The 26,186-nt window shown below is 34.3% G+C and overlaps 1 protein-coding gene across 2 annotated transcripts in view; it reads right to left on the reverse strand.

Moving 5' to 3' along the window:
• The window catches only part of TMEM135 (transmembrane protein 135), a 377,165-nt gene that overhangs the window by 153,687 nt on the left and 197,292 nt on the right, over window positions 1–26,186 (reverse strand). The gene's annotated exons all lie outside the window — the stretch shown is intronic.

Consider the following 26,186-nt stretch of genomic DNA (forward strand, 5'->3'; position numbering starts at 1 on the left):
CCTTGGTCAAATATTCAGAAATTTAAAAAGTGTTATTTTACAATAGTTACCACTACTTTATGTCAACTTGTTATCTATAGTGTAGTATTAAACACATCTTCAGGATCAAATAAACTCACTGCGATTCATATGGAGATGAAATGAAAAGTATTTATTTCAGCATTGAAAAAATTGGGCAAATCCCTGAAAAAGCTGAAATTTACAAGAAAATAAAATTAATTTGGTATGTTTTACCCCACCCTCAGAATTTAGTTTTCTTGATGCAAAGAAGTAAATAAGAAAAATTCAATTTAAAATTGCAATAATAAATTTTTTTATGAATCAGATCCTTGAATTTTGAGAAGAGAGGTTGTTCAACTAAAACTCAATCTGACCATCTTTTCTGTTCCCCAGGTCTTTTCAACATTCAACATCTAATAACAGTAGGAGGTCTAAGACAAAGAACATGATCCTCAGAAAATCTTTAGTTCTTCATGTGGACCAAGCTACTCACTCAAAAGTATTATGTTCTCATTATACCAAACTTTCTTTCTAATAGAACTACTCCTGAATCCAATAATAGTCATGAAAGAAAACATAAGCCTTTTCTTTTCCTAAAAATCTTTAATTAAAAGGCACAGGAAGATTTGCAAGACTGGGTTTTTTTTCTAATTACTGTATTTTCAGAAAAAGTGGAAATCTGAAGCTTCTAGTCACTAAACAATTGGAAATGGACAAAGCTGAAATAAATGTCTCAGTAATTAAGTTATTTAGGTATGAAGTATAAAATTTCCACAGTTTCAGTGAATTGCCCATTTCCTTTTAATAATTGAGCTTTAAACTTTTTTGCATCCTCAAGCTTTTTGCAATTTTGCTTGATAGCAAAAAAAAAGATAGCAACAAAAAAAGAAACTACCTTAGTTTATTTCTCTGTGAGTGATTATAAAACTTATTGCTTTATTAATTAGTCTTTATGAAGAATGTCTTAATTATACCTTTCAAGAACTTTACAAACACCCAAAAATAAATCCAATACTATCTCAGTTATGTTCCACATAAAACTTGTAAAAACATAAGTTTTCATAATTAAGGAAAAAAAGCATACTTTAATAGTTTTTAACACAACTTTGGTTGGGTTTTAAAAAATCTAAGACTACTTTTAGGGGTTTCCTATAGTTCGGGAGGCTAAAACCATCGCATGTAAAATTCTACAAAGCACTGGCTATAGAAAATCCTCCCTGGGATATTGCCAAAACACTAGTAAATCAATGGAAAGGTCAGTCTAACCATGGCTAAATACCAATGTTGTCTCCACCCAAAAGTTGGAATGAGATGAACAAACAGAATCTCAGCATGGTGGAACAACTCAGTAAGACCATGCTGGGAAGATGATTAGGAATGAAGTAGCATAATACCCTCAACATGTAATCCCTCACAATATCCAGGTCACTTAGAAACTGAAATGGCTTGGTCTTCTTAGTCTTGAAGATTTAATTAGTCACAATAAATAGAACTAATTGGGGGAGGAAGCTGGCAAAATTCCACAGAGCTATGGTGATTCAAGTGGCTTTTTAAGTATATTAAATGTGTTGTATGGCAAATATGGAGTATGTATTTGTGTGCTAGCCAAAATTTTCACACAGAAATGATGGGTGGAACAAGAAACAATCTAGTTAATTTTGAAATAGGAAATGCCCTTGAGGAATGCAGGTGGTTCCTGGTAGACTGTTTAAGAACTCTATCAGACTTGAAGCTATCCTTTGCCTGCATTCCTTCATCTTAATCAAGTTAAGATTGAAATTGTAAAAGTAGTATGTGAGAATAATGAAGCAGGGATTTAAATAGGGGCTGGGGGTAGCAATGACTGCAATTCTTCAATAATTCATTTTTAAATCCCAAATAGAAAAAAATGATTACTGAATTTGAAAATTTGCACACTTAGCTGAACAAGTATTTTAAAAAGTCAAGTTGGGGTAAATATGTAAATAGATGGTGGCAATGGCCAAGGAATTAGAACCTCCAACAAATGAATCCAAAATTAGAAACAGGCTGTGTTTTTAATGAAATGAACAGTGGCTTAAACTAAAGAAAGTTTGCTACTATTACTGTATGAGGTTGAATGCATTTGTTTTGTATGTACATGCCAAAGGGGACTTCCCTCTAATTGGCTTTTTTTGTCAATATGCCTAGCAATTATTGGTTTTGTTCTCTTTTCCCCTTATCCTCAAATTATTATAATTTCAAAGTTGGTATGTTTACAAGACCCACTCTGAAAAGGCTAGTCTTCCAAGGGTCTCAGGGCCCACTGATTTCCTGTCATACCTGTAGAGAGACAATAAAGGGAGTGGTTATTTCTCTCTCTCTCTTGTAGAATCAGCAGTGATGGTGGTGAGTGGGCCTGTGGTTTTTATTTTGTATTCTCTTTATTCCTCCATTTTCAATGATCATTTAATAAATCTCATAAAATATAATATTATTAGAGATTAAATTTTTAATTTTTACAGCCATAAACCACAATCCACAAAAACAGAACAGAGTTGTTTACTGATATCAGCAGTACTTCCAACATGACATTTTAGCTGAGTCAATAAATATAAACTTAAATGATATTGTTATTTACATTATTTTTATGCAATTTTCCCTTTGTAATATAAAATATAATCTTGTAGGAATAAAAAGAGAAAGTTTGTCTCATATATTTTTATTTCTTTTTCAAAATACTAACATTTAACACAATTCTTTTTGGGACCAAAACAAATTTATGGCAGTTAAGTATAGTAATCTTTTGTGATCTGTGGAATCAAGATCATTATAATGTTCAAAATCCAATTTATAATGCTAATCATTATTCAAAGAGCTCTTGTTGACAATTCTATGGTATTACTAGGATAATGGCTAAGTTGGAAGGGTTTGAGACCAGATTTAAAATTAGGTTTCCTAACTTCTGGCCCAGCACTCTAACGAATGTGCCCCAGTTGCTTTCTAAGCATTAGTTGTATCTTAATTGTATTTTTGAGTTAAAATTATTTCAAGTAAGTATAGAAAAATATAATAAGGTATCGGAGAAATGAATTGCTACAAAGTATAAAATGTATGAAATGACAATATTATTACAAACAGGACATTCTGGTATAAAAGAGCACCAGGACAAGGGATGGCCTTATGACAGGCAGTTCCTTATCTCTGATTTGGACACTGACATCATTTAATCAACTAACATTTCAGTTTAATTCAATAAGCATTTATAAATAAGAACATACTCATTTCATAGCTATCATGCTCTGGTGGATAGTGAGCCACTTGAAAAGTCAGGGAAGCAGTTTAAGTCCTACCACTGATTCATTCTGGCAATGTGACTCTGAACAAGTGACTTATTCTCTCAGAGATCCAAGAATGTTATATTAATAGATACGGGTTCCTGATGTAGATATAAGAGAGAATTTATGATGGAGTACAGGGAATTAAAGCAATCAGGAAAGCTTCTTCTGACACATGGCACCTGATGCCAAGCCTTGAAGCAAGCTAAAGTTTCACAAAAGTTGCCTAAAGGTGAGGGATTTGTTAAGTAGACCCATCATGTCATCCACAAAGAGTGATAGTTTTGGCATTACCAATTTTAATACCCTCAATTTCTTTTTCTTCTATAATTGCTACTGCTAGTGTTTCTAGTAGAATGTTAAATAATAGCGTTGATAATGGGCATCCTTCCTTCACTTCTGATCTTATTGGGAATGCATCTAGTTTATCCCCATTGTAGAGGATATTGGCTCATGGTTTTAGATAGACACTGTTTATTATTTTTAGGAAAGACCATTCTATACCTATACTTTCTAGTGTTTTCAATAGGAATGAGTGTTTTATTTTTTCAAAGCCTTTTTCTGAGTCTATTGAGATAATCATGTGATTTTTGTTGGTTTGCTTGATAATATAGTCAATTATGTGGATAGTTTTCCTGATATTGAACCTTCCTTGCATTCCTGGTACGAATCCAACCTGATCATAGTGAATAACTCTCTTCATCACTTGCTGGAGTCTTTGTGCTAGTATCCTATTTAAGATTTTTTCATCTATGGTCATTAAGGAGATTGGTCTGTAGTTTTCTTTCTCCGAAGTTGACCTGCCTGGCTTTGGAATCAGTACTATATTAATGTCATAAAAGTAGTGTAAACCTTAAAATTTCTTAGACTTTAAAATGTTGGAAATTTCACCATTGGGAAATTTCATACTTGAAAAATTTCCTACTGATAGTCTATTGGAATGTGAACCCCCCTTTGGCATGGGAGGGTCCTTCTCCTCTCTACTTAATATTACTTTAGGACAGAAACCTTTTGCTGAACAATGGAAAGGTCTTTGACCTATGCTTATGTGTAGAACAGGAAGTTCTTTGAGTCATGATTGATTTTAGAATTGATACAATAGAGATACTTGGAATGACAGAACCAGGTCTTGGAACTTACAATCTCCACCCTACTCAGGGTAACAGGATTTAGGAAGGGCTGCAGCAAAGGATCAAGATTTAATTATTTGAGAATATGACCTTCAACAGACATGTGCAAAGGGGCAGACCTCTGGGCGGTCCTGGGTTAAGCTAGAGCCACCATTGGCACAGGGAAGACATGGACAGTGATTGGTAGATGTGAGAACTGAGGGGAGGGAATTTAGATGGTTTCCTTAAAGATAGAGGGGTCTGAGGACTAGGGTGGTTGGAGAGGTTTTGCTCTGAGAGGTTGTGCTCTGAGAAGCTTGCTCTGAAGGAGTCTGGAGGTGGAGGCCCCGAGACTGTTTCTCCATTTTGGTCACGTGAGTGATAGGGACTGATCTCTTTTCTTTGCCTCAGCTATCTAAGGGCTTGGGCCTTTTGGTCCAGCCTAAACAGAGGGGGTATTTAAGCCCTATTCCCTTCTCTCTCTCTCTCTCTCTCTCTCTCTCTCTCTCTCTCTCTCTCTCTCTCTAATACCTTTCTTCCTCCTGTTTGTAATTAAACTCCATAAAACGTTGACTGCTGACTTGAGTTTTCATTAAGGAATTACATAGCTGAATTCCTTGGCGACCATAAATTAATATATATCAGTCTTTTAAAGTGATTTCCTTGTCACAGTAGTTTGGTAGAACTCGCTCTTTGCTTATTATTTCAAATACTTTGTATAGTATTGGAATTAGCTGTTCATTGAATGTTTGATAGAATTCACTTGTGATTCTATCAGGCCCTGGCGATTTTTTCTTAGGGAGTTCTTTGATTGCCTATTTGATTTCTTTTTCTGATATGGGATTACTTAAGAATTCTATTTCTTCTTCTGATAGTCTAGGCAATTTATATTTTTGTACATATTCATCCATATCAACTAGATTGGCATATTTATTCCCATATAAATGGGCAAAATCTCCATTTTTATCTGATATTTTAATTTGGTTTTCTTCTTCCCTCTTTTTTTATTAGATTGGCCAGTAATTTGTCGGTTTTGATGGTTTTTTCAAAATAACAGCTTCTAGTTTTATTCATTAGTTCAATAGTTCTATCACTTTTGATTTTATTAATTTCTCCCTTAATTTTTAGGATCTATAATTTGGTTTTCTTCTGGGGATTTTTAATTTGTTCGCTTTCAAGTTTTTTGATTTGCATGTCCAAATCATTGACAGCTGCCCTAATTTGTTAATATACGAACTCAAGTACATAAATTTTTCCCCGAGTACTGCTTTGGCTACATCCCATTCAGTTTGAAAGGATGTCTCATCATTATCATTTTCTTCAATGAAATTACTATTTCTATGATTTGTTCTCTAACTAACCAATTTTGAAGAATATTATTTAATTTACAATTAATTTTTAATTTGGATATCCATATACCATTACTGATCATTATTTTTAATGCATTATGATCTGAAAAGGTTGCATTTATTATTTCTGCTTTTCTGCAGTTGTATGTCATGTTTTTATGACCTAGTATATGGTCAATCTTTATGAATGTACCATGTGCTGCTGAAAAGGTGTATTCCTTTTTGTCCCTATTTATTTTTCTGCATATATCTATTAACTCTTAAGTTTTCCAAGATTTCATTCACCTTTTTTACCTCTTTCTTATTTTTTTTTATTTATCTAAATTTGATAGTGGTATGTTCAGGTCTCCCACTAATATAGTTTTACAATCTATTTCCTCCTTCAATTCTACTAGTTTTTCCATTAGAAATTTGGCTGCTATACCATTTGGTGCATACATGTTGACTAGTGATAATTCTGCATTGTCAATATTCCCTTTTATAAGGATGTATTTATCTTCCCTGTCCCTTTTAATCAGGTCTATTTGTGCTTTGGCTTTGTCAGATATCATGATTGCAACTCCTGCCTTCTTTCTATCAGTTGAGGCCCAAAAGGTCTTGCTCCAACCTTTAATTCTGACCTTGTGAGTATCTCCCTGCCTCATGTGTGTTTCTTTTAGACAACATATGGTAGGATTTTGGATTCTAATCCACTCTCCTATTCGTCTATGTTTTTATGGGTGAGTTCATCCCATTCACGTTCAAAGTTATGATTGTCACTTGTGAATTCCCTAGCATTTTGATATCCTCTCCTAGTTTGGTCCTTTCTCCTTTTGCTATATCCTTTAAAACCAGTGGTTTACTTTTAATCAATCCCCCTAATCCCCTCCCTTGATATTCTTCCCTTTCTGGTCCCTCCCTTTTTGTTCCCTTTTTCTTGTGTTTTTTTTTTAAGGTCTGTTAAAAACCCTCCCTCCTCTCCTTCCCTCCCTTTTTCTACTCCCTCCCCCAACCCTAGTTTTCCCTTCTCCCTTACTCTGTAGGATAAGATAGAATTCAAGATCCCAATGGATCTAGATGATCTTCCCTCTCAGACATGATTTAACTAAGAGTGAGGTTTAATTATTACATATTATCACTCTCTTCCTTTCCTTCTTATAAGAGTATTCTTCCCCTCCCCTTACCATGTTTATCTTTGTGTGAAAAGGATTATCCTATTCATTTATTTCTTCAAGTATAGCTTTGTGCCATCTTATATTACCCCCTTTACTTTTTTTTACATATCATCTTATAGTCCTTAATGCCCCAATCTTTTCCTATAGGTGTTTCTTTTAATGACTATAATGAATACAATTTTGAGAGTTACAAATAACATTTTCCCCATATATTAACATGTGTGTATATATATACATATATATATGTATATATAATTTGATCTAATTATAGCCCTTAAAGAAGAGAGTTTGAATTGAAAAAAAAAAAACATTTTTCTCCTTTACCCTTTTTCTTATTTACCTTTTGTGTTTCTCTTGATATTTGTGTTTGGATATCAAACTTTCCACTTAATTCTGATCCTTTCTCTACAAATATGTGGAAATCTTTATTTTGTAGAATGCCCATACTTTCCCCTGAAAGTATATATTCAGTTTTGATGGGTAGGTGATTCTGGGTTGAAGACCCAGTTCTCTTACCTTTCTGAATATTGTTTTCCAGGCCTTGTGGTCCTTTAATGTGGAAGCTGCCAGTTCTTGTGTAATCCTGACTGGTGTGCCTTGGTAACTGAATCTTCTCTTTTTGGCTTCTTGTAGGATTTTTTTTCCTTAGTTTGAAAGTTCTGAAATTTGTCAATTACATTCCTGGAAGTTGTCTTTTATGGATTTACTGTAGAGGGTGTTCTATGAACTCTTTCAATGTCTATTATGCCTACTTGTTCAAAAACATCAGGGCAATTTTCTTGGATGATTTATTGTAGTATGATATCAAGATTTCTGTTCATTTCTGGCTCAAATTGTCTCCCCTTCCTCTGTTTTCCTGATCTTTCACCTTGTCCATGAGATATTTTATGTTTTCTTCTGTTTTGTCAGTCTTTTTATTTTCTTTATTAATTCTTATTGTTTTGCAAGATCATTGTCTTCCAATTGCCTGATTCTGGTCCTTAAGGCCTGTTTTTCTCTTTTCCCATTTCTCTTAGTATTATCATCTTTTTTAATGCTAGTTTTTAGTTTTTTGACATATCTACCTTTATAATTTCTCACTGTACCCTCAAAGAATAGTTATATCTACCCCGATGAAAATAGTTTTTAAGAGTTACCAATATTATCTTTTCATATAAGAATACAATTACTTTGAACTTAATATGTCCCTTAGAATACTTTTTCCTGTCTTAATTACCTTTTGGTGATTCTGTTGAGTTCTGTATTTCGGCATAAAATTTTCTGTTTGTTCTTTTTTTTTTCAAAAATGCTGAGAAATCCTCTATTTTATTAAATAATCATACTTTTTCCTGAAGGAATATAGTCAATTTTGCTGAATTTATTGGAATTGGATCCAGTTCCCCTGCTTTCCAGAATATCATATTCGATGCCTACTGGTCCTTCAGTGTAGTTATAGTCAGATCCAGTGTAATTCTGTCTGTGGCTGTCTGATATTTGAATTTTTTTCTTTTTAACTGCTTATTGTACCTTTTCCTTGACCTGGAAGTTCTTGACCTTGACTATAACATAGTCAAAAGGGCATTGTCAATTCAGGATTAAATGTCGGAGGTCATCTATGGATTCTTTAAATATTTACTTTGCCCTCTTGTTCAAGAATATTAGTGTACTTTTCTTGGCTTTTTCTTTTGTCATGATTTTCTGGTATTCCAATAATTCTTAAATTGACCCTCCTGGATCTATTTTTTAGGTCTTGTTTTATGTATGAGGTCCTTCATATTTTCCTCAATTTTTTCATTCTTTTGGTTTTGTTTTATAGACTCTTGTTGCACGTGAAGTCATTTGCTTCAAGTTTTTTTATTCTATTTTTAAAGACTCAATTTCATCCCTGGCTTTTTGTTCCTCCTTTTCCTTTTGATCAATTTTTCATTATAGGTCATCTTTTACTTTCTTTGCCTCATTTTCAAGCTGAACAATTCTGGCTTTATTAAACACTGTTTTCTTCTTTTTATTTATGTGCCTCTGTTTCCAGATGACCTGTTTTATTTTTTAAGTTCTTTCCCCAATTGTCTTCAGTGTCTCTTAATTGTTATTTGAATTATGTTTTAAGTTCTTCCAGAGTCTGTGTTCAATTCACTGGAGTTCCTGAGTTTTTGCTTGATGTTCAAATTTGGTCCTCCTCTGTTCAATTTGTTCTTTGTTCATTACCTGACTAGAAGCTGTCAAATGAAATTTCTATTTTCTTTTTCTGTTGTTTGCTCATATTTTTTCCTTCTTTCCCCAATCACATTGGCTGTATTCTTGTTCCTCTGTTTCTTTGCTAGATCTGTGGCTTTGGGCTATTCTGTTGTATAAATGGAGATTTGAACCTCTGACTTCATTCCCTACTGACTTCATTCCCTAGGAGTCTGTAGTATTTCCCAAAATTCCCTATAATGTCTCCTGTATCTCCACGCTAGTGGGATCACATTACTGGTATTTAATTGGTTGTAACTCCTCCCATGGGCACTTTCTTTGGGATGATGCAGCAAGTATACTGGTAAGCTAATCTAGGGGATTTTAAATGGGCTAATCAGCCATGGGCACGTGGTTTTCATTTTGTATCTTCTTTATTCCTTGATTTTTAATGATCCTTAATGAACCTCATAAAATATAATTTTTTTAATATTAGAAGTTATAATTTCAGATTCTAACAGTTGGCATCCAAAAGGGACACGGAAAAAACTGAATTTTTTTTAAAGATAGCCTTGACAATTTTTTTAAGCCACGTTTCTCCTGCCAGCGCTTTTCGCCCAGCCCACCTACCTACCAACCCTCACAAAGTCACTTCTCCTGACTGCTAGCTCTTGCTCATAAATTCCAGCTGCTTGCTTCTATTCTTCCTCATGCTCCTGCTCCTGCTCGTGCCTCCAGCCATCCACTCCTGACCTTTTCTTGACCTAGATCACTCACCCAGCCCCGGCCCAGGCCCCAGCCTCAGGCCTCAGCAACTCTACTCCTGATCTCCAGCCTGCAACCCAGATCACTCATCCAACCCCAGGCCCAGCCCCAGAACTGAGGCTGCTGTTGGGTTATTCTTTCCTTAGGCAAACATTACCCTCCACATGGCAGGATACTTAGGATGGAGGAGTGGGGAGAGAAGGAAGACACTTTTCCAAACAAGAAATTGATTGCAAGTATGGCTAATTCTATGAGAGAGCAGTGCATTGCCTATTACAAACAGTTTCCAGCTTTTCATGAGTGTACTGATCCTTTTATTTATGTTTCCTGAGATTCAGGGGAGAATTCATGTCCCTGCAACTCTTTACCATTTGGGCCTGCCCAGTTTGAGATTACTAAAACCCATGTTCTCCCTCGCTAAGATAAATCCCACAGTATTGAAAAAAGAAACCTCAATGGATAAAAAAAGGAACTGAAGGTGAAATTTTTAAGACTTTTCAGACTCCAATGTTTTATAAAACCCTCTGTATCTTATTGTGTTTTGCTGATTATTTTGACTAAGATTTAATTTTTGTGATTTCAAGTTCATATACTAATGCATTCAATACAATTCTATGAATCATTTTATTATACTGTTATTATACTGTATTATACTGATATTCTGTTACCTTTCCCCTATAACTATACTGAACAAATACTATTGAATACTCCCATAAAAAAACAGCTTCTTCTTCCATTTTCACTTTGTAAATTGTCACATAGAGGATAGATGGACTTCATCAAAAACTGTTTGCAATTGTATAAGAGACTTTGGAAAATTAAATGAGCTGAATATCTCAAATTTATTTTAAGGGGTCTTCAAACATGATTTTTAAATTTTTTTCAACAACTCTGATCATTTTGCCTGCCTCTAACAGGAGGAAAGTTCCATTCTATTAGCTGAAGTGAAATACAATTAAAATTCCCACCTCCAGATGGGACATTACAGTCTCATTCCAAAGGAGCTATGAAGATGATCCCAGGGCATAGTACCCCTGGATGACTCCCCAAAGAGGGACATCTCTCATTTGTAACTCCTCACCTCATTTTACACTTTCACCAGAATAAACTCAATATACTTGGTGTGAATGTTAAAAACTGTAAATGCTAAACTATAAAGGTATTGGCCAAACTGGTAAGATAATTTTTAGTGTTTTGACTTAAAATCTAAATAAGTGGTCACCATGGGAAACTCCTAAATATGAAAAATACACGTCAGCTGAGGATTTATGGAGATTTTAATTAATATAAATGAAGGAATTAAGGGAAAGAGAGAGAGAGAGAGAGAGAGAGAGAGAGAGAGAGAGAGAGAGAGAGAGAGAGAGAGAGAGAGAGAGAGAGAGAGAGAGAGAGAGAGAGAGAGAGAGAGAGAAAATAGCTAAGCAGTAAAAAAGGGCCTAGACCAAAATCGCCTAGGCCTGAGCCTAAGGGAGAGCAAGTCAGTCTTTATCACTCACCACAAGATCATCTGCAAGCTCGGTTCTTTCCCTCCTCACTGAAATCCTCTCCAAACTTAATTCATTTGGGAACTCCATTCAAAATGTCCTCACTTCAACTCCAAACTCCAACTCACTAAATTACCTTTTACCCCATCCTTTTAAAGAAATTTTCTCTCTCACCTCCCCTAAATTTTCACGTCTACCAATCACAGTAGATGCTTTTTCCCAGGACTGCCCATTCTTAGTTCTCATCTTCTTTGGTTCTCATCTTCTCTGGTTAGATTAAATCTTCTGAGTACTTCACACCTCTTTGTTAAGCTTGCCCTTTGTTAGGTTGCTTGACCTTTTAGGTGCTAATTTAACCTTTATAGGTACATAGCACCTTTTTGCATTAGATCTAAAAATAGAGCACCTAGCTTAAGGTTCTAGCTTTACTATAATGTATGAGTTAGGGACTTTTCATTGTTTAATCAGAAGTTTGCAACTTTTTCTTCCCCTAAGGCACTGTCTGAGTAGGGTGGAGTAATTTTTAACGTTTCTAATACATTCCTGATCAAGTAACTCCATTCTTAAAAATGGGGAATAGCTTAATCAAATCTTCTAAAGTAGAGTCTGAGTAGTTTTAGGATTCACATTGGTGACATTTTTGGACCCAACATCAATAGTACAGAGGTTTTCTCTCTTCTAGACTACTGACACATTTTTGTAATGATGGCAGTAATAGAAATTAAAAACTTTATACCTCAGTCAAGACTGAAACATTGCTATGCCTGAAAAACTTGTGTCGAGTACCCATTTTCTTTAAATGTCATATAGTAGACTCATGTAAAATATGATAGCGGGTTTGTTTGCTATTGTCATTAAATGGGCTATTATAACTTTGGGGATTTTTATAATTTTTGAATGTGCATTACATGCTGTCCTTTATAAAAAACTGCTACTTTGTGAAAATCATTTGCTTTGCACTCACAGGGGATCAAGGCCAGGCTTGAAGAGGAAATGGATCTCATTTTTGGTGAGAAACCTTTGTATTCTACTTTTCCTTAGCCGACACAGTGAGATGATTTTCTTTAACTTTTTTGATTTTGCAGTAATATAAGTTTGAAATACATTTGATATAATGTCAATGCATACCCAAAAATCTTTAGACTATAAAAATGATGCCAATGATTGTTTTTAAAAAATTATGGGACTTTGCTTAATGATTCTGTCTGATTCCAGGACAAGAGAATACAAAAAGAGTCATTACACAGTGCCAAAAAGCACAAAGCTAATGCAAATCGAGAACAAGGTCAGCCAATCCCAATGGGATTGATGAAAAATTTGAGCCAGGACAAGAGGACTTGAAGTTGTTTGGTGTTTGAGGTTGAGGCTGTTTAACATGTGTTAAAGGGAGATCTTATCTCACAATCTACCAAGTATCTCAAATTTGGCTCCTACATGGCTCTTATAATCTAATCCCTTTTCTGTCCTTCATGGTGTGGTAAACTTTCTATAGTCCTGGCTACTGACTAGATAAATGCATAATTTCTTAAGTCATTTTAATTGGGCCCTGATTCAAGGACCTGTTATAGATTTATTTTCCCTTTACTTTGAATTTTTACATATAAGACTTTGATAGTCTATATTTCATTCAGAAGTTATCATTGGATTTTTTATATCTTTTATTTCTCTTGCAAATTTATTCATATACCTCATAACTCAGCCATGCATTCCAAAGTGATCACACTGTTTTTCAATCACCCTCTTCATGGGGCTATGTATAATTATTATTATTTTAAATTGCAAAGTTTAAATTCCTTTTGAAAGTAATTTTAGGTTAAGAAACATGCTACTTCTCTGAATCCAGAAAGTCAGCTCTTTGGAGAAGACACCATAAAGATGCTTGCACAGACAAAATCCTGCACCAAGAAGATCCAGAGTGAACTTTGGGATGTGGTGATTTGAACTATATGGGGTTTTAATGCATTTGTTTTTATGTATACTCTTATACTGAAGGGGACAGTCCCCTAATTGGCTTTTTGTCAATGCTCCTAGCAATTATTGGTTTTGTTCTCTTTTCATCTTATTCTCAAATTATTGTAATTTCAAAGTTGATATGTTTACAAGACCTATCAGGGAGACTAGTCTTCCTCGGCTCTCAGGGGAAAGTATAAATGGAGATTTTTGAACTTCTGACTTCATTCCCCAGAAGTCCTTAGTATTTCCCAAAATTCCCTATAATCTCTTATGAATCTCCACATTGGCGTGATCATGATATTGGTATTTGGATGTTTAAAAATGGAGACTTGAATCCAGGATTTCAATCCCCAGAAGTCCTTACTCCACTTCCCCAGAATGTTTTGTAATCTCACTGAGTTCTCACCTGGGCTGAGAGCAAATTATTATTTAAAGGAGTACTCCGCCTACTGAGGCTCTTTTCTAATTCCTCTTCGGAGCAGACACGTCTCTCATGATGTGAGTGAAATTGAATTGGGCCTCTCAGCCCACCTAGCACGTGCCGTTCTCACTTGTATTTTCTTTATGTTTTAATCTTCAATAAACCTCTAAAAATACAATACTCCTTGCAGAGAGAAACTAATTTCGACCTGCCTCAGTTTCCCCAAAATTTTTAATCTTTACAGTTTGGCTTACCACATCAGAAAAATGAAATACTCTCAATCTTTTGGTTCTTTTCTTTACTTATCAGCCTTTAATAGCTACTGCCTAGAAATTTTTTTTTAAGCCACATTTCTCCAAGATGCTTTTTTAGAAAACCATCTTGATCAGCGCCTGCCGGCAGTCATCCTCTCCAGACCAGTTTGCTGTTTGACCCAGATTGCAGCTCACCTGCACACCCCAGCTGCCAGGTCCTGCTCCTGGCCTCTCTCCGTTCTCACTTGGTGCTCCAGCTCCCTGCCCTGCTGCCTGCAATCTTGACCTGGATGAACCTCCCGGCCCAGCAATCCTGACTCAGGCCCAGGACTCATTTCTACCAGCTGGTAAAGACAGGGAGGTAATTTTCCCTTAGGCTAAGATTAACTACATGAACTGAGGCAGGAGGCAGTATCAAAGGAAGGGAGAGAGAAAAACGGAGAGAAGTGACTTTCAAGCAGGAACTTAAAAATATGGCTATTTTAAAAGGATATCTTTTAATTACATTGATCCTTTTATTGACTTCACCTGCGTGTCAGGGGAAATATTCAGCTCTGTACAACCTACTAGCTAACTTTGTAGAGGCATCTGGGTATCTCAGTGGACTGAGAGCCAGGTCTAGAGATGGGAGGTCTTTGGTTGGAATCTGGCCTGAAACACTTCCCTGAGCAGATCGCTTGAACCTCATTGCTTACCCCTTATCAATTTGCCTTTGGAAAATAGACATCTAAATGGATAATTAAAAACAAAACAAAACAAAAAACCCCAAAGAACTTTAAAGAGACTGGAGGTTATATATTTTAAGGCATTTCAGACTCCAATGGTTTATAAAAAAATCTCTGTATTCTATTGCATTTTACTGATTGCTTTGTTTAAGGTTTAACTTTGTGATTTTAAATTCATATATTACTGCATTCAATATTATTCTGTTACACTGAATCATTTTAATGTACTGAATTTAACTGCAAAATTCTGTTGCTTTCCCCCTATAACCATATTGAACAAATATCATTGTAATTAATCCCATATATGAAAAAACAGCCTTTCTATTTTGCCTTTGTATATTGTCACATAGAGGATAGATGGACTTCATCAGAATTGGTTACAATTGCTATAACAACCTTTGGAGAATTTAATGTGCTAAATGTCTCAATTGGTTTTAAGGGTTTTTTAGACATGATTTTTAGAATTTTTTTTTAAATCTCTGGTCATTTTTGCCTGCCCCTACTAAGACCCATTCTAGTAGCTGAAATGAAATACATTTTATAACCCCCAACCTTCCCGTATTTCTAAATATGTGAATGGAAGTCGGGCAGTTAATCTCAGGGCATTTGTATCCCTAAAACGCCTCCAAAAAAGGAGCATCCCTCATTTATACTCTTCAGCTCACTACTTTACTTCCACCAAAATGAGATTTCTTGATGATGTTCTAAACCCAAAATGAGTTTTACTTTGTTTAAAAATATGTTTATTACCAAGGTTGAAGATTGATACGTTTGTAAAAATTGTGACAAATATCCATCAATTCATAGGTTTTTTTTTAAATGCCAGACAAACTTATGTGAAATATGATAGTGTGGTTGTTTGCTATTGTAATTAATTGGGCTATTGAGAATTTTGAGGATATTGATAACTACATATTTGTACTACTGTTGTTTAAAAATGAAAATTATTACCTTGTTCAATTCATTTGCTTTCACTCACAGTGGATCATGGCCAGATATGAAGAGGAAATGGATCTCATTTTTGGTGAGAAAGCCTTGTATTCTACATTTTCTTAGCCAACAGTGTGTCAATGATTATAAGTTATATTTTTGAATTTTTAAAACTCTTTTACTATATTTTTCTTGCATGTGCAATATACTATTTCAGTTTTTTATTTTTATTTTTTATATTTGAAGCACATGTCACCAGTATTAAGATTTTCTTTAACTTTTTGATTTTGCAGTAACATAAGTTTAAAATACATTTGCTAATGCATGCCCCAAAAGCTTGTGACTATAAAAATGATGCCACTAATTATTTTAAAAATTATGGGACTTTACTTAATGATTCTGTCTGATTCCAGGACAAGATATACACAAAAGAGCCATTGTACAGTGCCAAAGAAGCACAAAGCTAAACTGCATAGTGCCAATCAAGCACAAGGTCAAAGAGACCAACCAATCCTAGTGTGATTGATGTAATTTTGAGCCTAGAAAAAGAGGAATTGGACGTTTTTGGGGTTTGAGGTTGCGGCTGTTTAACATGTGTTAAAGGCAGGTATTCCTTGTTCCACATTCTACCAAGTATCTCAACCTTGGCTCCTATAATCTTGTCCCTTTTCTGTCTTTCATCGTGTGGTACTTTTCTGTAGTCCTAGCTATTGACTGGGTAATTGCATCATTGCTTAAATCATTTAATTGGGCCCTGATTCAAGGACCTGTTATAGATTTATTTTTCCATTACTTGGAATTTTTATAAGTAAGACTTTGATAGTCTGTATTTTCATCCAGAAATTTTTTTTATTTGGATTTTTCTGATGTCTTTTTAATTTCTCTCACCAATTGATACATATACCTCATACCTCAGCTGTTTGTAAAGTGCTTCATAAACTTAAAAACAATATAATATTAGCAGTATCTGCTTTATTTATATAGTGTTTTAAGGTTAGCAAAGCCTCCTTACACAAGATATTCTAGCTTTTATTTCTGGCCATTTTTCTGGCCTTTTCTCACTGGAATACTTTCCTTTTTCATCTCCACTTACTGCTTATGCTGGCTTCAAATTCCGGCTAAATCTTCATCTTCTAAAAGAGTTTTCCTGATAGTCTGACTTTATTTGTATCCCCAAAGATAATCACAATGCCTGACACTTAGAAGGTACTTCATAAATGCTCATCAACTAATATATTCTATCTCTTTTGATGTTTACTACAATCCTGTGATGCCACTGTCATTATTATGCTCCTTTTAAGGACAAAGAAACAAGGACATCCAAGAAAAGATCCAAATTCATATATTCCTGATTTTCAAGTACTACATTTTATCAACTATGTCCTTAGCTATCTTTAGGGCCTCCTTTACTCTACCTTATGTTATGCTTATGTGTACTTACTCCTACATAGACAGGAAACGTTTTATTTTAGGTTTTGTGTTTCCCTCAGTGCTTGGCACAGTTACCTGTACACAACAGATGCTTAATAAATGCTTTTCTGAATCTCATTATGATGTATCCTTATTGTAGTAGACTATCACACTCAAGACCCAATTTCTATGCTTGTATCTTGACACCCTTTATTATGTGGTACATAGAAAGTCTTCAGTTTTACTTGAATCTGGAATCCTCTATTCCCATCACAATGATTAAGATCTCCTACACCATGCATGTCATGCTGATTTATCTTTTTTGCTTAAGTTGTGCTTCCAGCCAGAATGGTTAGTTATTGTCACTAAATTACATAAAAGGAAATACATGATAGATTAAAATGTCTATTTAAATGTCAAAATAAGAATTTCAGACACTTTCTAAAAGGATGAATATTGAAGAAAATTATTTTTCCTTTCTGACATCGCCTGACAAATATAATTAGTTGACTGATTTCATACTATAACTATGCATGTAAAATTATCGTTTTAAAATATTACCCAAAACTAGGTTCCTGAATGGCTTAACACAGATTTAGTTTGAATATTTTTTAGCCGACATAACTTTAAGTAAGCTAGTTTTTTCAATCTAATCATTAAGTATATGTAATTTTTTCAAGTATCAGTTTCCTGAGAATATGGAAGAAAAAACAAAAAGGCATGTTAAGTATGAATCTAAATTGCTTCTCACATTTCCCAGGGCAAGAGCTTTCATAATGTACAGCTGACACTAGCTGTCATCATATGATAAAATTAACTCCTCTGGGTAATAAGGATTCTCAACAATTAACATGTTATATTCACCAACTATATCAAGTAAGATAAATAATCGCATAATTTTTAAAAAGTGAAAGCAAAGGAACACTTTATGTGATGAATGAAAACTAAGTTAGTGACATTTAAATTATAATTAAAGGTATTAGTTTAAAACTAAAAGAAAAGGAGCCAAAAAGCTTTGTAAGGATACATGATGTATCAAAAGACATAGTGCCATTTAAAGCTATTAATACTTAAAATTGCACTACTTAAAGCTTAAAACTATTAAATGTCAATTGCTTAAAACTTCACTGAGACACTGGAGATGCTTGTATCCTTTCTCAGGAAAATGTATTTAGAACATAAAAAATGTTACTGTAGCAGAAAAATCACAAAAAAGTAAGATTGTTCTGCAACATGCATTTAATAAACATTTATTAAGTACTCATAATATGTGCAAGGCACTAGAGATAAAAAGACAAAAACAAATCATTCCCTGCTCTCTAAGAGCCAATAGGGAAGGAAGGCAGTCCATGAAATACAAAATACCAAGAGATAAATACAAAATAAATAAAAAGTAATCTCAAGTGGGAGAGAACACTGATAACTGGCAGAATTTCAGAAAGGCTACATGTAGTAAGAGGTAGTCCACAGCAGGTAGAGATTCTACAAGGTGGGGCTAAGGGACCATCTGCTATGTTCCTCAGTGGGCAAGAGAACAAAAATCCAAAGAAGAGAATTGGAATGTTGTGTCCTGGGTGAGCCAGCTGTCTGTCAGAACAAGAGATTGCAAAAAGAGGAGAAATAGGAGGCTAGAAAAGTAATCTAGGCTAGAATCAAATTGAGAAGGGTAGGTCAAGGGAAGTGATTATAGTGCAAAAATACAAAAAGAACAAATAAAACATTTTTTTAAATCACCAAAATGAGAGAAAGAATCATTGTAATGTAAATAAATGGGATCCATCAAATAATCAATGTCTATTATATGAGAAGTACTATGCTAATCACAGAAGATATAAATTAATTTATATATTTATGTTACTGTAACAATATAGAAAATATAATAATGTGTTTATAATGATACATATAATGTTACATATATACTATAATATATATTAGATATTAAGACAGAGACAGAGAGAACTATGCTAAACAATGAACAATGAATAAAAGAGAAGAAAATAATGCAAACGACAAAAGAACTGGCTGGTTTAATGGAATATAATCAAGTTTTTGGTTTTTGTTGTTATGTATCTATGTCTAAGCATTCTAGGAAACTCTATGTATCCAGAAAAATAAATATTTTGGTAGCTAAGCCACTTTCTCTTAGAATTCTTTCAGAGAGAGAGAGTACAGAATCTAGTCACTGATTTCCTTGGTGAAGAAATAACCACACATGCAGCTATACAACTCTTCTGCAATTGATCATCATAAAGAAGTGCTTGGGAGCACTGAAAGGGGAAGAGACTTTCCAAGGGTTTCACAGCCATTGTGTGTCAGAGACAGGTCCTGGACTCTGGTTTTCTAGACTGTGAGCCTGGCTTTCAATCCACTCTGTTATGTTGCTTCTCTAAAATTAATTATGATATGATATTTTATTCTATTATTATCAAAATGGAATGAGTTCAATAATCAGAGTTAGCAAGCTTTCCATTTTGAACCTGCTTTTTGGTAACATTTAAGTCCATTTTTCCAAAGTTCAAAGGTAAGTACATATTTTACAATTTTAAAGATGGCTTTCAACAACTTTTCAAGGAAATGATAGATGGGGGGAAACAAATTATATCATACCTTAAAAATATAATCTAGCATAAATAAAAGGACACAAAAAATGTGAATTCTAAAACTTGGTAAGACATTCAATTTCTCTCACACCTATTATAAGAACAGACTACTTAAATTGCTGTATTCCCCATTAGTCCTATTCCAAACTACTACTCCATGACAACAAAAAACAATAACTACAACTAGTATTACTACCATCACCACCACTGCCACCACACCACCACAACTATTTATTCAAGTTTCTAGTTGGCAATTTCAAAGTATACTCTTGTAGATGGAAAAGGGATCCAGGAAGTCCAAAACCTTCTGCATTTATACTTCCCACACAATCTTGCATCTGCATTTGATTAGTTTTTTTTTTTTTTAACATGAATACATTTTCTCAGGTCAATATAAGGAAGTCTCCATCCTCTTGACACTAAGGTTCCCCTATAGAGAAACATCAAACCATTTGGAATAACACTATTTTTTACTTTTAAAAAAGGTTTGTTTCTTCAATTATGCCCGCTTTGGTCATTTATGGATAGTTATTCAAAAGAAAAACAAGTGGAAGATTTGTCAAGGAATAACAAACATTTCCAAATATGATGTCTTCTCCTGCTTCTAGATACAAGGGAAATGAAGTCATTTCAGGACAGTTTATCTTAAGCCCTTATCTTCCATCTTAGAATTAATACCGTGTCTTGGTTCTAGGGCAAAAGAGTAGTTAACAGCTAGGCAATGGGGGTTAAATAACTTACGCACAGTCACCCTTTGAGAAAGTGTCTGAGGCCAAATTTGAACCTAGGATTTCTCATCTCTGAGCCTGACTCACAATCCACTGAGCAACGTAGCTGACCACTAACTACAGGACAATTACTATAAATGAAGTATACAAGTTCCCCCCATCTTTAAAATTTAAATGTCTGTATTAATCAAAACAAAAAATTAAAGAAAAGCAATACAAAATATTAGCTAAGAAATATCAAAATTTTCTTCAATCTATCTAGAAAATACTTTATAGATATTAACATTTTTAATTAAAATCTCCTAAGCATACTGAGGTTCAGAAAAAGAAGTTGCTTAGTTCTTATGCTGGCAAGTCACAAAGAATCATTTTTTAATCCAAGTCAGTTTAACTTAGATTTTAATGATAAAATTCTGTATAATGATTTTTGTAATATTTCTGATGTTCTTGTCCATAGAAAAATCTAGAAAGAAAACCATCAAAACATACCCTGCAAGGGTCCACATATAAATAGAGAAGCCTTTTCTGTTGTAGTATATACGTAGCTTCCAGATAAAAAAACAAAAAAAAAACTAAGTCCAAAACCTGCCTCTAATACAAATTGATTATGTCACTGAGCAAGTAATTTCACTCTCAAGGTCCACAGGCAATATCCTTTTAGAAAACCACATTTTTATTAATATCTTTTGTTTTTGCATCATATAGCTTATCTAGTATTTTGTACTCTTGCTCCTTCTACAAAGTCATACTTTATAACAAAGAATTTTTCTAAAAGAGAAAGAAGGTGGAAAATGCAACAAAACCAGTGAATACATTAGAAAAAACATCATTTACAATGTCTCACTCCTGTGGACCCTGACTTCTGCAAAGGAATGAGAAGTATCTTCTTAAATCATTTCTTTGAAACCAATCACATTTTTTATACTTTTATAAGATTCTGTTTCAAATGGTTGTTTTTTCCAGTTACATTATTATACTCATTCTGCAGGATGTTTTCCTGGCTTTGGTTTTGCAGTAGTCTTGCATAAGTCTTCTAATGTTTCTATTAATTATATCCATCATTTTTTTCAACACAATAATATTGCATTACATTTGTGTTACACAATTTATTTGCTTATTCCCCAAATAATGGGCATCTTTTTTGTTTCTACTACTTAACCAAAAAATGGTACTATAAATGTTTTAGTGTAAATAAAGTTTTTCTTTTTATCAATGATTTTCTTGGAATATTTATCTAGCAGAAGAATTCCTGAGTCAAAAGGTAAGGCCATTTCAGTTATTTGATTTACATCATTCTACAGTGCTTTTCAGATTTGTTGTACCAATTCACACCTCCTCCAAAAACAATCTGTCATTCATCATCTTTGCCAATTCACTGGATGAGGTGAAACATCCAAGTTGCTTAGGCTTGTATATCCCTTATTAGTAGTAATTCATATCATTCTTTCATATAGTTGTTAATAATTTGCAATTCTTTTTTTAAGAACATAAAAATGTTCATATCCTTTGACTACTCTTTTATTAGGGAATCACTTTTGGACATATATTTTCATTAATTATCTCCATGTTTTGGATATTAAAAAACGTTATCAAGTTTTAAATTGAATTTATTGTGGAATACATTTAAGATGTCAGTCCAAGTCTAATTTCAGTCAGTGAGCTTGTTGGCAATGTCACTACACTGGTGATTCACTATAGATTTTCATAACTGGGTTATAAAATCAGTTTTAAGAAGAGTCAACTAGATGTCATAGTTCATATTACAATCACTAGATTTGTTTTCTGCCCTATATTTTGGCTAATTAAATTCAGATTTAAAAAAATAACCCCTACTTTCCCTCTTAGAATCAATACTATGTATTGGTTCCAAGACATTAGAGCAGTAAGGGCTAGGCAATGGAGTTTAAGTGATTTTCCCAGGGTTACACAGCTAGGAAGTGTCTGAGGTCAGATTTGAACCTAGGACCTCCCATCCCATAATGGCCTGGCTCTTAATCCACTGAACTACCCAACTGCCCCCAAATTCAGATTTTATTTAAAATTCTACTTAAGTTTAATCAATGAGACTTTTTCATTGAATTTCAATTGAATTTTCATGCAATTGTTTAAACTTGTCTACTTCCTTTTTTGTGTGTATGGCCTTACTAGTGTGCAAAAGCTCAAACAAAAATTCTGAGTAATCAAAATACTCCTAATCTTAATCTGAAAGAAAAGGCTACAGTGATTATCAAAGTGTAGCAGTCCACCCCTAGCTATGGGCAAGGGGAACGGTTGGTATGTGCAGATTGCCTTAAAAGAGAGCATACTCAGTCTTGAGCATGCTCAGTATTGCTCATGGCTGGGAAGGCCTCTGACCCTTGACCCCAGGTTAGGCGGGAAAACAAGCTTCTTTGTTCTCGGCTGGTTAAGAGAAACCACACCTACGCCTTCTCATTAACCAATGAGGGTCATCCCTATGTACTGCCTAGCAAAGTGTATAAGTAGCCCAGCAAGCTCCGCCTCTCTCTCACTCTCTCCTTCTCTTTCAGGCTAGCTGATGGCTGTCCTTGCAGGAGCTTGGCCTCTGGCCAAGCTCCATCTTTAATCTTTCTCTATTCATCTCTCTGACCTGTGTGGTATTAAATATGGATCTCTGGACTGGTAAAAGCCTTCGGAAGGGTCCTTTGATCAGAGCTTAGCTGTGGCTCATTGATAATTAATAAAGACTCATTCTGACCACCTCATATCTCTAATTTGACTCCGTCATCCTCCTCGTGGTATCTAAAACTTCTATCCTGTCTCTATCTTCCTACCTTGAGGCTTCTCTCCCCTCTGAGAGAGCTACACAAAGCAAGTTTAATAAGTAAATGGAACTACTATAAACACAATGTTTCTCTTCTCATTCCTAGTACAGTCTTTTTACAGATACTCTCAATATCTATATTCCATTTCTTGCAGTGAACTCTGAATTTTGGTAATGAAAACAGTAATACAAAAGGAAGAAGCTTAGAGATAGGAAAAATTAAGATAGCACCTTCTTTTATAGCTCAACTTGGTATTACAAAGAACTCTCCCAAATAAAATTAAACCTTTCATGCTTTAAATGAATCTTTATTGATGTGTTATCATTCCCTTAATTTTGCTTCCTTTTTTGCGTGAATGTGAATGAAAACAACTACTGATATAACTGAACCATAAAAGATAAGAAATAATAATTATTGTGAATTATACCTAGGGGAAAGTGTTTCACTACTTTGGTGTAGTTGCCATAAAAGTAAGGATATAAGATATCCTTAAAATGAATTCTATAAGGAATTCAATCTGAAAACCTATACTCAGAAAGAAACATAAAATGAAAAAGTTTCCTTGGAAATGCCCAGAGTAATTTCCTTTTTATATTGAACACCTGTATTTGCCTAAGGTCTTTGAACAAAAGTGCAAGTACATTATTTTCTAAGACATGCCAATAAAAAGACAGGATATACAAAAGTATGTTTGTAGGCCTATAGGGCCTATGCACGATGTAACACACATAACCTAGAGCACCACATATTAGGAACAGATTTTTTGACTAGCATCAGTTTACATCTTTGTAGCATTCTTTCCTCATAACAAAGCGATTACAATTTCACTATTTGAATGCTTTGGTTTGACACTCAAGGCTTAATAGATGTGCTGTGTTTTTGTCTTCCTTTGTATTCCCAGCACTCAACACAGTGCCTAATACATGGAAAGCACTTGATAAATGCTCTTTGACTCCTTATGCCCTTCTACAACCTTTCTTTCCCTCTCTAGCCAAACTGTTATTATCTATGTTGACAAACATATACTTCATTTCTACCTCCAACTCTTTTCTCAAAACTATTTCCCCAGTTTTAATTTAATTTAATTGTGCCTTCCACAGTTGTGGAGGGGACAACTATGACTTCAGATTCAATGGACTGATTTAGATAACTGTATGATTATCTTAATCTTCCCAATTTTTCAAAGTCTACTTCAAATCCCTCCTCCTATCCTCTTCTATGAAACCTCAAACTTTTTCCAGTCTAATATCTCCCTAAAATGAAAGAATTTGTAGCACTTATTTGGTAATCACTCAAATGATTAAGCAACAAACTTTCATTAAGATCTACTCCGTGCAAGGAACTGGGTGCTAGAGATTCAAAGATAAAAGTGAAACAAGTCCTATCCTAAAGAAGGAAACTGTGGGTGTGGGTGTGGGTATGGGAGATATTTGTATGTATGAATGGACACACATGCACAAATAGACAATCATAAAAATATCTGGTGATTTTCACAAGGAGGGCAGTAGCAACTGGGATGATCAGAAAAAAATTTGGAAAAATGCTAATAATTGAATTGTGATTCTAGTAGGCATAGGTGAGGAAAGGGTACATTCCTGCAAAGAAGGATAGCCAGAGTAAATACATGGTGGTCTGAAAAGAGAGCTCTGTGTATGAGGAACAATAAATAATGAGGACAATTTGACTAAACAATACAAAGTGTGAAGGGAATAATGTGCCATAAGGCTAGGTTGTGAAGGATTTTAAATGCCAAATGCAGGCATTTACATTTGATTCTACTTAGAAGTAATAAAGGGCTACAAGAGTTTACTGAAAAGGGGAGTGGCATGGTCAAACCTACAATTCTGGAAAGTCACTATGACAGATATGTCTCAGAAAATGGGGTAAAGTTGAATAGAGCTTAGCTCAAGGCACAGAAACTAATTAGGAGACTGTTGCAACAGTTCAGGGGAAAGGCAAGACAGGTTGATTGGGTGGAAAGAAAATCATATGTGCAAGAGGTATTGAAGAAGTATAAGATCAAATTAGATAACTGACTAAATATATGAATTGGTTGAGAATAGAACTGAGGATGACAACAAAGTTATAAATATGTATGACTGGGATTAAATCTTGGACAGAAATAAGAAAGTTAAGAAGGAGAGGGTTTGGGAGAGAAAAACAATGAGGTCTACTAATAATTTTTTGCATTCCTTAGAAAAATTCCCCTTTTTAATATCTTAAAAGTAAAAGACTAGATGCTTTTAAAACCATGGCACTTCCAGTATAAATTTCTTTTTCATATTCTTTATTGGGTCTCTTTTCTCTTCCTGATTACATCTTATGTGCCTTTCCCATCTCCTCACAAAGTAGTTTAAGAGCCCAGGAAATACAGTCCAAACATAACATTTGTTACTGATAACAAAAATCACTGCAGAAATAACAGAACCTTTTCAATTCATATTTGTTTGTTAACATTTTAAAATTATTTTGTAAATTATCATACTTTGGAAAGGAGATTAAGTTCCAATCTTCCCAATAAAAGCTCTTCAAAGGAAATAGGAAATAGACTTCTTTATATTTTGAATGTGGAACGCTCTAATTATTAGGAAACTTTTCTCATATTATGGCAATAATCTGATTATGTAGCTTCTACCCACTGTATCCAGTTCTACTCTCTGGGACCAAGGGGGAAAAAAAAACAAAGCTTTGATCAATCCCTTTCCTGTAAGTCAGTGTTCAACCAGAATAGAAACAAAGTTTTATCTATCCTGCATTTTTTTTCTAGTCATATAGTTCTCACCTGAAAGTTCCTAATAAGGGCCATATTTACTGAGCTAAAAAAAAATTGTGTATATATTTTTAAAGCAGTGGTAACTTACCAGAGAACCAGAATGAACAGATTTCTGTCTTCTTAGAAGTCTCCACAGGGAAAGGGAGTTGTTACATATCAAAAACTATATGCTGGCTGAGGCTTAATGTTATAAGATGTCCTTTTTATTTCTTACTGCAACCAAGCTGACTCATTATGTATAATACGTGTATAATATTGCATATATCCTTGTCCTATAATATTGAAAGAAATGAGCAAACAC

Source organism: Monodelphis domestica, chromosome 4, assembly GCF_027887165.1.
Source record: "Monodelphis domestica isolate mMonDom1 chromosome 4, mMonDom1.pri, whole genome shotgun sequence".
NCBI classification, from domain to species: domain Eukaryota; kingdom Metazoa; phylum Chordata; class Mammalia; order Didelphimorphia; family Didelphidae; genus Monodelphis; species Monodelphis domestica.